Source organism: Cnephaeus nilssonii, assembly GCF_951640355.1.
Source record: "Cnephaeus nilssonii genome assembly, chromosome: 22".
Taxonomy (NCBI): Eukaryota; Metazoa; Chordata; class Mammalia; order Chiroptera; family Vespertilionidae; genus Cnephaeus; species Cnephaeus nilssonii.
In genome coordinates, this window is record NC_137093.1 from 9,013,471 (window position 1) to 9,030,132 (window position 16,662).

The following is a 16,662-nucleotide window of genomic DNA, read 5'->3' on the forward strand; positions in this document are numbered from 1 at the left end:
GCTTTGGTACACAGAGACCTGCCTTCTCTCCCATGCCCTAGCTGCGTGACCTTGAACAAGTCATTTCTCCTCCCCGTACCTCAGTTTCCTCATGTGCACGAGGAGTTTCTTCACACAGACTCCTATACGATCACTTCTAATTCTCACACTAGATTTGTGAATGCAAGGCACACAGTAGGCCTTCAGCACAAGCCAATGGTCATTGTCGTCATTATCCCCACCCTCCATGCCCCCCCGGGGGGGCCAACCCTGCCCAAAGATGCCCCCAACAGCCACCAGGGTCTCTGTCTTCCGCCGGAGAGCGGCTGGGAGGCCGTGCCAATAGGTAGCTAGTTAACTAAATAAATGAACGAGGCAGGTCTATGCCGATATAAATCTTCGGAAGAGAACATTTAGACACTCCATATTTGAGCTGGATATCATTTAAATTACCAGGCTGCCTCCTCGGCCCGTATCCCTTATTACCGTGTTTTTAAAACTCAGAGCTTAATTGCACATTGCCACAGCCTTTACCCATGGTGCTTTGGAAATTAGAGGCGCTTGCCTGCCCACTCATTTGCAGCCCGTCACTCCCTGGCCAGCACGGGGCCTGGGGACTGGGCATCGGAGGGACGTATGTGGGAAGCAGGGGCCAATACCACGGGCTGGGAGTGGGCTAGAGAGGGAAGGGACTCATCCCGCGCCTGCCTGCCTCTGCTTTGCCCCCGATGGGCCGTTCTCCATGCTGCAGCCAGGATGATCCTTACATATAAATCAGATGTTGTCATGCACCCAGCTTCGACTTCCAAGTCCTGGTTAGCTCCGATTAAAAGCCAAACTCGTCACCATGCCCCGTGAGCTCTGCACCCCCACAGCCTCTCTGATCTCCACTCCTATTACCTCCCACTTTGCCTTGCTTACTGGGTCTCAGCTACACTGGCCTCATGCTGCCCCAGGACCTTTGCACCTACTGTTTGCTCTGCCTGGCTGGCTCTTCTCCCAATAGCGGGCTTTTCTACCTGCTTCGGAGGTCGGATCTAAAGTATGCCCTTCTCCCATACTGTCTGCTTATTCTGCTTTTTTTTTTATTTCTTTTTCTTTTTTTCACAAAATTCATCATGGTGCATATATACTTTGTAGCTATTTGTGGATTTATTTCTTTGACTCTCTCTTCCACCAGAATGTCACTCCCTGAGGGCAAAGGCTTGGAGAAGACACAGTGAACAAAGCAGGGCCTTGTGGTGCCTCTGGGGCAGGGACTCAGCCGGCGGCCACTAAAAGGCACATGATTGTCATCGTGGGCCACATTCCCAGCACCTCTCCCATGTGAACCTCCGAGTTTCCACATCCCGTTCTGCAGAAGTGGCGGGAGGGAGCAGGTGGTGTTGGACCATTAGACAGATCGGGAAACTGAGGCTCGGGGATGTGATGTGAGTTCCCAGAGATCACACAGTAGGTTGGGGGAACCTGCACCCCTCCCTCTCTGACAAAATGTACCACACGCCTCCCCCAACAGGGCCGGGGGGGGGGCCGTTACCCCCCTGTAAACCCATCTTCCTGCAACTCTCTACTCAGTGTCCACCCCTCTGAGACGAGGGTGAAAGGTGCTTTGCAGTTCTCTGCACGCCCCTCATCTCTTTACAGTGCGAGCAGAGCTGTGAATGTAAAAAGGTGAGAAAATGGTTCGCTCGCGGGTGGATTCAGGAGCCTCTGTGACGTGCAGATGTGGCCACACAGATCCCGAGGACTGGGAGCCGGTGCTGTCCTTGGGGGCTGGGAGGGAGGGAGACAGCCAGGCAGCGAAGAAGAGACGAATACAGGACACACGAATAGCCGGTGACGGCTGCGGGCACCGGGGTGTGTTCCCACGGGGGACGCCTGGGAGACGGCAGCATGCGCCTCGGAGGGCAAGGAAGCCAGGTATTGCCGGGATTCACATCCTGGTCGGCCTGACCCCAGAATCGAATCCACCTTCATGCTCCACGTAGGAACTCCTTTCAGGATGTGGGAGCTTGATTGCCTCCAGCGGACGGGGAGCTCCCCACCGCGCACCGCATGCCGGTCCCGCTGGGCAGCTCGAACGGCACCGCCCCGCCCCCACGTGCGGGCTCCAGGCACTCAGCGGGGCCCTGTTGAGCGGAGACGCCTCAGAGCCCGGCCCTGGGCCCACAGGTGGGGTTCTTTCGAGCTGCAGTCCCTCCTGTTCTAAACTCCACATCTTCGCTCTCAACTGCCCCGCGAGGCACAAACACTCAGCTCACCTCTCGGAGGACAGGGGCGGAGACAAGGAAATAAGCTAAGAACACAGAGCACCGTCCCCACGTGGCACACACTCAAAAACAAGAGCAAGCACGCGTTCTTGTCGTTATTTTTATCAGCGGCAGGAGCATCGGGGCTGTTTTAACTCCCAGGGTTCTGAGCGTGGAGGAGCTCCCCCCCCTCCCCCCCGGCATTTCTCACACACGAAAACACACTTGCAGCCCACACTGAGACGGCTCTGGGTGAAAAACCACTTTGGAAGGATTTCGTAGTTTTACTTGAAACGTTGGTATGAATTTGGATTCCGAAAGTTGCTCTTCCTAGATCAGAGCTGGTAATTTTTTCCCCTTCAGGTGTGGGGCACTCTGTGGGAGGGATGGGTGGGGAGACTGAGGCACGGGAGCCAGCGTTCCTTGCCTGCGGAGACCCACTTAGTGGCAGCAGCTGCGCTCAGCCTGCACGGGTCCGGCTCGGCTATAAAACAGAAGGGGCTTCGGGAAGGGGTGAGTGGGTGGGCCTGCTCTGGGCTGGGGGCTGGGGGCTGGGAGGCCAGGAGGCCAGGAGGCCAGGAGGCCAGGAGGCCAGGAGCGGGGCGGGCTACCTGCTTAATTTCTCGGCTGGCCGTTCAGGGCCAAAGCCTCGCTGCAGTCTTATCTCCGTCCTCAGCAGTTTTCTTTCTGGGCAATGGAGTTAAGAAGCCCTTCTTTCGCCGGCTCTGATGGGGTTTGGTAAATGTGGCCTCCCTATCACCACTTAACATGCGCGCTAAAAACTCGATAAATAGCCACCGTCACTTGCAGATTAGCTCTTCACATGACGAAATGATTTATCTAGAAGACGTGTCTCCTCTCTCTCTCTCTCTCTCTCTCTCCCCTCCATTCCTTGGCTAAGAACATAGTCATCAGAAAGTAAGGGAGGAACGAGGTGAGACTGATGATGGGGACGGTGAGAGAGGGGTGCAGGGGGAGGTGTGGGAGAGAACATGAGTGTGAGGAGATGCTGGGGCAGGGGGTGGAGGGGGAGAGAAAGAGGGAAATGCAGGGAGGGGGTGGCAGAGAAGGTGGGGGAGGGAGAGAAATTAGAGAGAGAGAGCGACAGAAAGAGAAAAGAGACCCATTGAGACACAGGAAAAGAAAGCCACACGAGAGAGACACAGATACAGAGAGAAGGGAGAGAGAAATGGAGAGCGGGGCGGGGGGCGGGGGGGGGGGATGAGACAGAGGTTGAAAAGGAGAACTTAAACACACTCATACCCGAGAGAAGCAGAGCAGCAGCAGTGAGGGAGGGGAAACCGAGAAAGAGAAGGAAATGTGGGAACCTCCATGCCAGAGGGAGGTGGGTGCCCAGGGGAGTCAGGTGCTGCTCCCAGGCTCCCACTGACCAGGCCAGACCCTGAACTCAGGTCCTGTGGGGGAGGTGCCCCCTCCCCCATCCAGCCACAGGGCCCCGCTGGGTGGAGGAAGATCACCACACTGGCCTCCTCCTGGGCCCCCCTCCTCCCGGGCCCCCCTCCTCCCAGGCCTCCCTCCTCCCGGGCCTCCCTCGCCCGGCCTCCCCAGCCGGGCAGTCTCACTGCAGACAGAGAAAGGGGCTCAGTTCCTGCGTGGCCTCTCCTCTTTAGTATTTCCCGCAGACACGCGTGTTTATAGAAATCTCTATGAAACGTAAATATAAATGTACAAATCTCTCCTCTGCAAGCCCGCCAGATAGCAGGCCCGGAGCAGAGGCTGCCCGATAAGGAGATTAGGGGGCTGGCTCATTTGTTGCGAGCCACTCCGGGAGGGAGCCTTGCTCTCAGCGGCCGGAGGGAAGGTTATCTAAACAGGCCCGGGCTGCCTCCCCGGCCCGGCTCCCCGCCGGGACATTAATGGTACAAAGAGCGGAGACAGGAGGGCGAAGATGAGTTATAATGATTATTTGATTATCTTGGGCTTTAACAAACCCAGCCAGTGCGTCTGGGTGTGAAAAATTAGCTGTTCTCGCGGCGGCGAATTTCACAGCATTGGGCCGCAGATAGCTTTTCCTCCACGGAGAAGCCAGGCGCTGAGCTCTGGCTCGGGGGTGACAAGGACACCCCAACTTCTCTCGAATGTGGCCCAGCAGCCCCCATCCTCTGGACAAAATAATCGCCCCACAACTCAGGATCAGTCAAAGAATGTTCTGGTTCAATAGCTTCCATATATGTATTAAATATATAACTATATATTCAGTCTATAAATACATATTCAGTCTCTAGAGAGAGAGGGTGGGAATCTATAGAGAGAGAGTGGACTACAGCACTTGCTTTAAATTTTTTTTTTAAGTAAAAATTAAACTTAAAAAAAAAAGCCAAAAACTACTTGGTTTATGGGCAGGTGCAAACGGCTCTTCCCTCGAGGACTGGATGGTCCACCATGGCAGCCGCTCTCCGTGGGCTCTTACTTGCTGGAGCCCGAATTCCCATTGCAGTAAACGCGAAAGACGCACTGTGTTTGAAGACTTGATAGGAAAAAACAAAACAAAAAGGGAATGTAAAATATCTCCTTAAAGCTATCGCTGTACGGGTTGCAGGTTCAAATGAGAACACCTGGGGGGGGGGGTTAAACCTGCCTGTTAGAGTGCGTCCACCTGCTTCCCCTCTCCTGTGAGAAGGGACGCTGGGACGCTGCTTTAGACTCCGGGCCGGTGCACATCGGTGCTTAGGCAACTCCTGCTGCACTCGTTTGGGTAAAACGGCCACCAATTGGCCCTGGCCGGGGAGCTCAGTTGGTTAGATCAGTGGTCAGCAAACTCCTTAGTCAACAGAGCCAAATATCAGCAGTACAACGATTGAAATTTCTTTGGAGAGCCAAATTTTTTAAACTTAAACTTCTTCTAACGCCACTTCTTCAAAATAGACTCGCCCAGGCCGTGGTATTTTGTGGAAGAGCCACACTCAAGGGGCCAAAGAGCCGCATGTGGCTCTCGAGCCACAGTTTGCCGACCACGGGACTAGAGCATCCGCCTGATAAGCCAAGGTTGCTGGTTAGATCCCCGGTCAGAGTTCATACAGGAGCAACAAATTGATGTCTCTCTCTCTCTCTCTCTCTCTCTCTCTCTCTCTCTCTCATCAATTAGTGAAATTTGTTCGTGTCGAAGTGCTGGCCTGGATGGTGCAAAGGTTAGCAAAAGGCCACGGCATTGAAGCCTGGATCTAGGGGTGACGGTCCACGGTGGCTGTCCAGTGCAGACCCACACCCTGCACAGGCCAGGCCTCATCGCTTCGAAGAGATGGACGCGACTCCTGTGTCCTTCAGAGCAATTTACCACCACCCCCCGCCCCCCGCCCAGGCTGGTGGGTTTAGCTAGTTTGTTGGTCAAACACTTGGGAGAATGTATTCTTCCCCCTCCCCGGCCCCCAACCCCACCCCACTCCCTGCCACCGGCTCTCTTCTGCTCAGACCCCACCAGGGTCACAACACTTGGTCTGGGTAGGAAGGTTTTAGGAAACAGCACAAAAGAGGAGGGATTATGGGTAAGGCCAGAGGCCGCCGGGGACTAGAGGTCTGATGGATTAAGAGGGCAAGACTGCAGGGACACCCTCCGTCTCCAGGCCTGGCTCTGAGTACATGGATCCGGTGGCCTCCTTGGCTGAGCCCCCTGCTCCCCCACGTCGCTGCACAGTAATGCTCACTGAGCACTTACTCCGTGCCAGCTCTGTGCTGCTCTCGGCACCTGTCCCCTCGTCTCACCCTCACAGTCGAGGTAGGCTGACAGTTACCCCCAGCTGACCGCTGAGGAGACCAGGGCTTGGAGAGGTGCAGTGATTTTTCCCCAGGTCGCCCTGCTAACGGGGTTCATGTCCTCTAAGCCATGATAGCGGAGGTGTTCTATTCCCCCCTGCAAACCCAGGGCTGTGCAGGCTGGCCGGGGCACATAACCCGCCCCCCCCCCCCGCCCCCATCATCTCGGCCTGTGTCAGGGCACCTGTGCTGGCCATTTTCCAGGTGCTCCTAGCCCTTCACAGGGCCAGTGCTCTCCCAGGTATGGGCAAGCCCAGGAGGAAGCAGAGGAAGCTGGGAGGGCTTCCTGGAGGAAGGGACATCCCTCCAGGCTGGGAAGAAGGAGGGGAGAGTGGCATGGCAGGACCTTCTAGACAGAGGAAGCAGCATGAGCAGATACAGGTCCAGGCCTGACTGGTCGGTCCCTTCAGCTTTGGGGTGATAGTCTGGGTTCCCCACCTGTTCAACGAAGCTGCAGATAGCTGCCCTCACTCGCTCACGGGCAGCTGCCAACTTCAACCGAGATATTAGGCAGGAAGTTTGAAACGTGGAAGTGGCCCGGCTGGTGTGGCTCAGTGGTTGCGCATCGACGCATGCACCAAGAGGTCACGGGTTTGATTCCCGGTCAGGGCACATGCCCGGGATTGCAGGCTTGGCCCCCAGCAGGAGGCGTGCAGGAGGCAGCCGATCGATGTTGATGTTTCTCTTCCATTGATGTTTCTATCTCCCTCTCTATTCCTCTCTCTAAAATCAATTAAAAAAACATTTTTTAGAAAGTGGAAGTGACCAGTGGATATTATTGTCACTGTTATGGCCAGCGTCACCCCTTGTCGGCTCTCAGTCCATGCCTCCTCTAAGTTTGCTCTCGCCCTTCTCCCTCCTTTAATTCTGCATAAAGGAAGAGAAATCAGCAGAAACCTGGACCACGCCGTGTTCATAAGAATGGACTTTGGCAAGGCACTGTCCTGTGTGGCCTTGGCAGTCACTTCAGCTCTCTGAGCCTCAGTTGCCCTGTCTGTAAAATGGGTGGCCACGCGGCCTCTTTTCTGGGTGAGGATTACATAGGCTACCATGGGTCAAGGTGCATAATAAATGCTCACTGAATGCTCCTTACGAAGCCCCTGCGGGGGAGACAGCTAGCTGCCACCCCGCATCCGTCCCCCGCCTCCCTGGCCGAGGCACCTGGCTGTTATTCCGGGCAGCACTGGGCTCCCTGGATCGACTGCATTTCCCAGCTTTCTTTGCAGCTAGATGGGCCAATGAGATGTCAACTGCAGTCAGAGTGGGGGGGCTTGGGGGGGCTCTTTAAAAAGAGCTGCCCCAGCCCTAACTGGTTTGGCTCAATGGATAGAGCGTCGGCCTGTGGACTGAAGGGTCCCAGGTTTGATTCCGGTCAAGGGCATGTACCTTGGTTGCGGGCACATCCCCAGGAGGGATTGTGCAGGAGGCAGCTGATCAATGTTTCTCTCTCATCGATGTTTCTAACTCTCTATCCCTCTCTCTTCCTCTCTGTAAAAAATCAATAAAATATATTTAAAAAAATAAAATAAAAATATATGAAAAACAAAATAAAATAAAAAGAGCTGCCCCAGCTGAACGAGAGCCCTTTATCTTCCCCACCAGCCCCTCCCTCCGCCTTCTTTGAGCCTAGAAGGGTGGAAGCTGGAAACGGGGGGACCTCACGGCCTGGACCCCCACCGAAGGCCCCAGGCAGGCGGCCGGAGCCACCGCTCCTCGTGAGCGAAGACAGATGGAAGCGAGCCGCCCGGCCTAAGCGGCTGGGGCCCGTTCCACGGACAGCACCAAGAGCTCGCAGCACATTATCCTCATTATTATTATCACCATCATTATCGTCATTATTATTGGACAAAGCCAGCCCTCGGGTTTTCTTTCACCAGCCGGAGCCCCGCCACACCTCCCTCCCCGAGACACCTTGGCTTCCGTCCCTGCGTTCTCTCCCTCTTGCTTCCTTTTATGTTCTCTGCCCCCCACCCCCACCCCCGCCACTGTCTCCTCTCCCCTTTCTCCTTCCTCTTTATTTTATCTCAACTTGCCACAAATCTGTTCCCCTACAAAGCAGCTGCCATCTTTGTTCTGGGCCATTATCTGTGGCAGCGCGGCCCGAGAGGGGCCGCCGGGCAGACAATCACCGGGTAATAGAGTGTCTGCGAGCTATTGTCGAGTGTGTCCGAGCCGATCCATCACCCGCCGCCTGACACGGCACAGGCGGCGGCCCGAGAGCCCGCCAGGCCACTCTTGGAATCTCTCCCCTGCCCCTCCACACGCAGGACCACGCCGGGACGCGGTGACCCCGGCCTCTCCCTCCAGCCTGAAGAGCGCGGGTCGCCGGCTCTCAGGACGGGGACGTGCGAAGAGCCTCCTGGCTCTAGCTCATTGGATCTACACTCCGGTCTAGCGGGGAGGGCGGCTGATTCTACCTGATGTTACAGACGTGCACCTGAGGCTCAGAGAGGGGGAGTCATTTGCCCAGGCTCACACAGCACAGGAGAGGCATAACTGGGACTTGACCCCAGGTCTGTCCGCCCCAAAGCCTGTTGGTCTTACACATCAGGTCTTAAACGCTATTTCCCAGAACCGGCCTCTGCAGGGCAGCAAAGTGCTGGGTGCGCTTGGGACCCAGGATGCTGGTCCAGGACCTGCGGGGCCATCTACACACTGACCGTCCTGGAGTGGGTGGGCTAGTGGGAAACGTGGGGAGCGTGGGAAGGAGTATTTGTCACGTTTGGCAAGAGCACAGTGCAAGCCGGGTTTGCCTCCCAGCTCTGCCGCTCAAGCTGCGCGACTTTGGTCCACAGCTTCCCCTCTCTGTGCCTCAGTTTCCTCATCTGTGATGTGACCGTTCCTCCTTCGTGAAATGGCGGGGGGGGGGGGGCGTTTCAATGCCTGATGCGAGGGTATTAGCACTTGGGTATTAGATATTTCTATTCATTCTGGTCCTATGGGGGGGGTCCAGTGTTTTATTTACATTATGCCATGCACCCCCAAAACAAGCCCAAGCAAAGGGGTACCATTATTCTTCCAATTTTACAGATGCAGGAATTAAAGCTCAGAACCTGGCCCGAGATCATCCAGCTGGCAAAATAACATTCTTACTTGTGCATCCTTTAGGCATTAATTGAGCACCTACTGGATGTTAGGCTTTGTCCTAAGTGCTGAAAGAACCACAGAAAGTTGGCTCACACAGCCCAGGAAGCGGCTGGCTTTTTGTTAGAACCCTTCTCTCTGCTAAGCAGTTCAGCTCAGTTAATCCCTCAGCAGCCCTCAGAGGTAGATGCCATTGTCCCCATTTTACAGATGAGAACACTGAGGCATCAAGGAGGTTAAGTAACTGGCAGACGAGTCAATAAACAGGGCATCCAGACTGTGCCCTGGCACACATCATCTTGCCTGAGTCCGCTCCTGCCCGTCCTGAGCCACAGTCTAGAGGGAGGGGTCAGCTGTGGAGGCCCCTAGGGAGGGTGAGAAGCGTTAGTGCCATCCAAATGGAAAGTGGCACCCCAATGGGCACTGGCAGACAGAGGGGAGCTCAAGTACAAGCCACTGAATAAAGGCTTCCTGCAGGAAGAAGGGGAGGAGGAAGAGGGGGGAGAGGAGGGGGAGGAGGAGGAGGAGGGGAGGAGGAGAGGGAGGACGAAGAGGAGGGGGAGGAAGAGGAGCGGGGAGGAGGAGGGGGAAGGGCTGAGTGCGGGCCCCTGAAGTTGATGCCTGAGGCGGGCAGGGTGGGACTCAGAAGAGAGAACCACAACATTCTGGCCACGAGCCTGCGCTCCCCATGGGGGCTCTGCAGGAGGAGAACCAGAAACCTTAACATGCACCCCTGGGCCCTGGCAGGTGTTGCTCAGTGGTTACAGCGTCGGTCCCTGCACCGAGGGGTCTCGGGTTTGAATCCTGTCCAAGGGCACGTACCTGGACCGCAGGTTCGATCCCCGGCCCCGCAAGCCACCATTCTTTGTGCACTTCCTGGCTCCAGACTCTGTGCTTTACCCTTTCCCTGCGCCGTTGCTCTTCATCTCTTCCCATCACCCTGGGAGAGAGGCCCCATGACCACCCCTGTGTCACGGATGAGGACCCTGAGGGCTTGGGGGGCTCTTTGAAAAGAGCTGCCCCAGCTGACTGAGAGCGTGCAGGAAGCAGCTGATAGACAAAAGGCAGAGGCCCTCCTGCCTGGGCGCCTCCCCGGGGCTGGGGCTGGGGCAGCGTCTTCCCCTCCGGCCACAGCGGAAGCTCCTCCGTCCTCCTGGTGGCCTCGCCCTGTCCTGTTCTCCTGTTCACACACATCGGTGTGGTTCCCCGCCTCCCTCTACCAGCCAGCGCCGGCTCATCCTGCAGGCCCGCGGCGGTGTGCCCACTCCTAGGCAGCCTTCCTGGCCACACTGCCCCTCTCAGAGTCATCTCGGTCTGTGTCTGGGCGCCTGTGCTGGCCATTTTCCTGGGATTCTAGTTGAATGATCTGGTACTGGACGGCGGTGATTAAGCACGCGTCGATTCCAGGCAGATACAACAGGAGTATAATCGGCGTGTCAGAGGAGCGATCATAACACTGCCCGCCACCCTCAACGGTCAGGCCCCAGCCAGACGCCCACGGCGGCGACGGTGACTTTGGTTGGCACCGTTCACTGAGCACCTACTCCGGATGCTCAGAGGGCTGCAGGGCACGAGGGAGCCCCCGCCGGCCCCAGCGCCCTCCAGCCTCTGTCCAGCTGAGGGGACCTGGGAAGCCCCCACGTGCCTCTCCTGAACCAGGCCGTCGAGTGTCACCCACCGAGTTTCATTCAACGTGAAGGGCCCACCCCAAATACCCAGGAGGCCCGGGACACTCACTTCTCTTGGTTCCCCTTCCCCACTCCGCCGGGGCCTCTCTGACCCCCCAGCAGCGTTTCCACTGGGACTTGCCTGGCTATTGACGTCCTCAGCCGGCTCCCTTTCCTCTCCCTTTCTCCCCAGGGGCCCCGCCCCATTGCTCTCTTCCGTCCCCTTCTTGGGCACACAAACCTTCCTGGCCCTGCGTTTGGTCATGGGACGCTGGGACCCTGCGCAGAGACCCGGGGGCGGGGGGGGGGGGGGGGGATAGCAGCACCACCTCTGTGTCCTCGGCTCCCGTGGGCCCCGAGCTGCGTGGGGGTCAAGGACTGGGGAGGCCCTCGGCTCCCGGGAGGTGCAGGGAGCCTTGGCGACAGCAGGGGGGGCTGGCTGACCGGAGAAGCCCTCCAGGACACGTGCCCGCTGGGGGAATGCCAGGATGAGGAGCGGGCAGGGGCCACGGAGAAGATGGGGGACCCGGCAGGCCCCAAACCAGAGGTCTCATGGACTGGGGAGGGGCGGAGGGGTAGCCGGGTGGGTGTGAGTTCACGGACAGGGTGTGTGTGTAAGAGGGTCGGGTGGGGTGGAGTGCATGCGTGTGTAAGAAAGCCAGACAGGAGAAGACGCTAAGCCTCCTGGGCTAACCAAGTCCAAGAAACACACATGCTTAAGCCTATCGCCCCGATGCTGCTTAAAAGCAAATGTAAAGACATTTATCTATACTTTCCTTTCTCGTTTAAAAGCAAGAGTTGCCGCGATGTCGGGGGAGGCGGCCCCGCGCCAGGCCCGACGCGGTAATTAACAAAGGCGCCGGGTTTCCGTGCCTCCGTATTTACTGATCTGTGCATGCACACACAAGGTGAGATAGGATGAATGGCTAATTTCCCAGCGGCTTTTGCTCCTGCTTGCTGCAAAGTTGTGAACAAAATGACTGGCCATGCATTGAACTGGCTTACACAGCTCTCCATATGGAAATTAAGATAATCCAGGGCCCAGCTTTGTGTCTCGGCGACGGCAGGGAGCACGGAGGGAGGGGGCGGGGGGCGGGGGCGGCTCGGAGGCTCCCGAGCCTTTCAGAGGAGCAGTTTACCACGCGGGCTGGGAGTTTAGCTGGATTTTGTTGGTCAAACACTTGGGGGAATGTATGCTTCCCCCTCCCCCACCCCCACCCCCACCCCGCTCCCTGCCACCGGCTCTCCTCTGCTCAGGCCCCACCGGGGACATAACACTTGGTCTGGGGTAGGAAGGTTTTAGGCAACAGCACAAAAGAGGAGGGATTATGGGTAAGGTCAGAGGGCGCCGGGGATTAGAGATATGATGTATTAAGAGGGCAAGACAGCCAGGAACACTTTCCGTTTCTATGAAGCCTGTGTTAATTGCTGGGGAAAATCTCGCCCTTACACGTCCCCTCCTACCGGCTCCTCTCCACGCTCCCAATTCGGCCTCTTTCTGTGTCCTTGCTGAACTCCCCTCGTTCCTGAAATCTTCCTTCCCGGCCACCGCTTTTCCGGTGGCTTAGGGTGTAAGGTAAAGGAAGAATGTTCTGGGTGAGGCGATCCGGCGTCAGGGGTGAAGTTGGACCCCCACTTCAGAGCCCACCTGGGCCCACACCCCATACCCTCTAACAACACCCACACACTGTATATGTGGGATTAGGAGAGTCCCTCAACCTCTGGGAACCTCAATTTTCTAAAATCTGTAAAATGGGAATCAGAAGTAACAATGGCTTCTCTCTCTCTCTCTCTCTCTCTCTCTCTCTCTCTCTCTCTCTCTCTCTCTCTCTCCCCCCCTGCTAGGCTGGGTGCTGGGGATTGGCTCCAGTGCTGAGCAAGCTCCCTCCTCTCTGAGATGAGAACCACAAGCAGAGAAGTCAACCAACAAACAAGATGATGGCGGACTGTGAGATTGAGATGAGGGGCAGCCACAGGGCATAGCGACTGCAGCTCCCACGGGGTAAAGGTCAGGGCGGGAGGCCTGCAGGGAGAAATCAGGGTAGACATCCCTGAGGAGGTGTCCCCATAGTGTAAACCGAAGGCTGAGAAGGAGCCAGGCTTGTGAAGAGCAGGGCCCAGGGAAGGGTCTCCACGCAGAGGGCCCAGCAAGAGCAAAGACCCCAGAAGGAAAGGAGCTGGTATTTTGAGGAGCTGGGAGCTGGGGGTGGGGGTGCAGAGGGCGCAAAGGGACACCACGGGAGGTCGGCTTGGAGAGCAGGTGGGACCTGCGTTAGGAACGTGATTGAATCCGCAGTGCACAAGCAGCCACCGGAGGGTGTCACGCAGGGACGTGACAAACGGGATCCCATTTGCATTTTTACAAGCTCGCTGCGGCGCTAGCTGAAGAGCACATCCTGAGGGGGCCACCGTAGAGGCAAGAAGAAAGCACAGGTGGGTGTGGCCTCAAGAGCACAGACCCTGGCCCGGCGAGGCTCAGTGGTTGAGCATCAACCTATGAACCAGGAGGTCATGGTTCAATTCCCGGTCAGGGCACATGCCCAGGTTGCAGGCTCGATCCCCAGTGGGGGGGGGGGGGGGGGGTGCAGGAGGCAACTGATCAATGATTCCCTATCCCTCTCCCTTCCTCTCTAAAATCAACACACACACACACACACACACACAAAAAAAAAAAAACACAATTTTTTTTTAAGAAAAGAAAGCACACAGACCCTGGAGCCAGGTGCCCTGGGTTTGGAGACCCAACGTCTCTGCTTCCCAGTCCTGTAACCCGGGGCAAGTCCCCGATGGCTCAGCGCCTCCGTTTCCTCCTCTATAAAATGGACACGGCGACAGTAATGCCCGCCTCATCGCTGGTGAGGAGCTTTAAAACAGTGTCCACATCAAACAACTAGGACACACCCACACGGGTGAGTGCTGGAGGCGCATTCGCTGTGCATGTTATTCCGGTCCTTCAGGCCCGAGATGGCGGTGCCCGTGACAGCGTGGGTGGCGTGCAGACACGTGGGCAGAGCGTGTGGGACCTCGAGCGAGACGCTCTGCTCCCCTGGCTGCTCGGCTGTGGGAGGGAAAGGTGAGAGGTTCTTGGCGGGCGGTATATTTTACCCCGGACCGATGGCTGCAGGCTCATGCCGTCGGAGGCTGCGCTCGTGGAGGCGAAGGAGCATGGGCTGGGCCCCTCTCCGCCAGGTGTCCCAACCACAGCACGCCGGCGTTGGGGGCGGGATGATTCTTTGTTGCGGGGGGGCTGTTCCGGTCGTGGCGGGCGGCGTGGCATCATCCCTGCCTCTACCCGCCAAGGAGCATGCACACGTGCACCCATTTGACCGACAAAGATGTCTGTTGCCAGATGTGCGCCAGAGGCAAATCGGCCCCAGGTTTTCGAGCCTCCGCTGCGCCGTGACCTGGCCAGCCCCGCGCCCACCACGCTGTCTCACTGTGGGCCGCGGAGCAGGCGATGGCCGAGCTCGCTCCGCCCGCCCGCGAGCAGCCCGGAGACAAAACCTTCCTCGCAAACGAAAGGCCCCTGGCGGACGTCCTCTGGCCTTGAAAGATGAAAAGGCTGTCGCTTGGAAGAGAGCCAGTGAGCAGAGGACGCGGAGAGACCAGGGGAACCAATGAGTGCAATTCTCAGCTGGCCCACGCGGAGGGGAGTGGCCCGGCGGGGAAGGGGGCTCCCGTCGCTGACGATGACCACCTGGCGGGGAGGGAATACCGGGTAAAATAGAGATTTCCACCCCAGGGCCCTCCCGCACGCCCAGGGAAACCCTCTCTCTTCTCATCCACTACCTTCCCGTGTTCAAGGCGCCACTCACTTCCCCGACGGCTTCCTGCCTCGTCCTTCCTGCCTCGTCCTTCCTGCCTGGTCCTTCCCACGCGGGTCCCTCCCGCGCTGCAGTCGGAAGCTCCAGCCGTTCTCCTGAGAGCCTTCACGCTGCACCTACCGAAGTGACTGCAAGAAGAAGAAACACAAAGCCTTGCTCTCGGGGCCCGTGAAGCCACGGCTTCCAAAACAGCAAGAAAGAAAACCAGACACAGGGGGTCCGGTCTGAACGGGACAGATGGGCGCCAGATCGCAGTGCCTGGGGCGTGGCTCGGTGGTCGAGCATCGACTTAGGAACCAGGAGTCACCGTTCGATTCCAGGCAGGCCACATGCCCAGGTTTTGGGTCCAATCCCCTGGCAGGGCATCTTCGGGAGGCAGCCAGTCGATGTTTCTCTCTCTCTCTCTCTCTCTCTCTCTCTCTCTCTCTCTCTCTCTCTCTCTCCCTTCCTCTCTCTAGAATCAATGAGATTTTTTTTAAAAATCCTCAGTTGAAGATTAAAAAAAAATTTCAGGAAACTCGTCATCTCTTTTATATTATAACCCTCGCTGCTTCTTCCACAGATATATCACCACATTTAAAACACGTTCCCTTACTTCTTCCTGTAACCCTCCAACATACCATGTTCCTCTGTTTGACCAGAAAGGAAATCATTCAGATTGCTTTATTTAAAATATATTTTTTTATTGATTTCAGAGAGGAAGGAAGAGGGAGAGAGAGATAGAAACATCACTGATGAGAGAGAATCATTGATTGGCTGCCTCCTGCACGCTGGGGTTCAAGCCCGCAGCCCGGGCATGTACCCTCGACTGGGAATCGAACCGAGGACCCTTCAGTCCACGGGCTGACAATCTATCCACTGAGCCAAACCAGCTAGGGCCAGATTGCATTTTATGTGCCTGGCCATTTCTTTTGTTCAGAAGTAAAATGCCGAGGTTTCTTTAGGTCGGCGCTAATTAATTTTTAATACTGGGCAGCCTTTAAATGCCGGACCACGAGTTGTGTCTTCGTTTTACAGTATGTTTCTCTTTTGTCCTCTCCGTGGTATTGAGATACAGTTGACATATAACATGTGGAAGTTGAAGGCGTACAATGTGATGATTTAATACATGTAAATATTATGAGATGTTTACCACAAAAGGTTAGCTATCACATCCTTCATCCCATAATTACCATTTGTTGTTGTTGTTAGGGTGAGAACATTGAAGATCTCTCATAGCGACTTACAAAGTATGCAATACGATATTATGAATGCTATCCACCCTGCTGTTGAACTAAAAGTTTTCTTAGTTTTAAATTTGTATTTTAAAATGAAATTCTGTCATGAACATAAATGGAAAAAAGACAGTTTCTCTTGCCACAGATTGATGGTAAACGAACAAATAAATACGCTGCTATTAATTGAAGCCAAAGGCTTTTACCTGCTGAAGGTCCTGGTCTGTTTTTAATTTCTCTTCGTCAAAAAGGGAGGTGAGCCCTGGCTGGTAGCACAGTGGTTAGAGCGCCGGCCTATGCGCCCAAGGGTCACGGGTTTAATTCCTGGTCAGGTATTTGGGTTGCAGAGTCCAACTCTGGCCCTGGTCAGGGCGCGTGCTTGGGAGGCAACTACACAATGTGTCTCTCTCACCTCTCTCTCTCTCCTTCGCTCCCTCCCTTCCACTCTTTCTAAAAAAAAATCAATGGAAAAAATATCCTCCAGTGAAGATTAATAAAAAAAAAAAAAAAAAAAAAGAGGGAGGTGAGCCATCATTAGAAAAGTGTTAACGACCTATCAGCGCCCATGGAGCCGGCCTCCTTGCTGGAATCCCAAGGATGGGGGGAAGACAAGAGAAAAGAGGCGTAATTTCTCACCAGGGGATGCAAGCTGATTTGTGGGGAGCGGCTACAGTGTTTGGACAGGTTCAAGCCTTGGACTGATGAGAGGGCACAGTCCTCTCATGGCCACGTGCAAGTCCCAGCTTGGAGGGCAGAGCCCTCCCAGCACAATTATAGCCCACAGCTGGAGTTGTAAGCTTGAACCTATGGTCCGAACACGTGGCCCCACGTGCCTGAGTGATATAGGCTGCGAGTAAACAAAGCTTGATCAGGT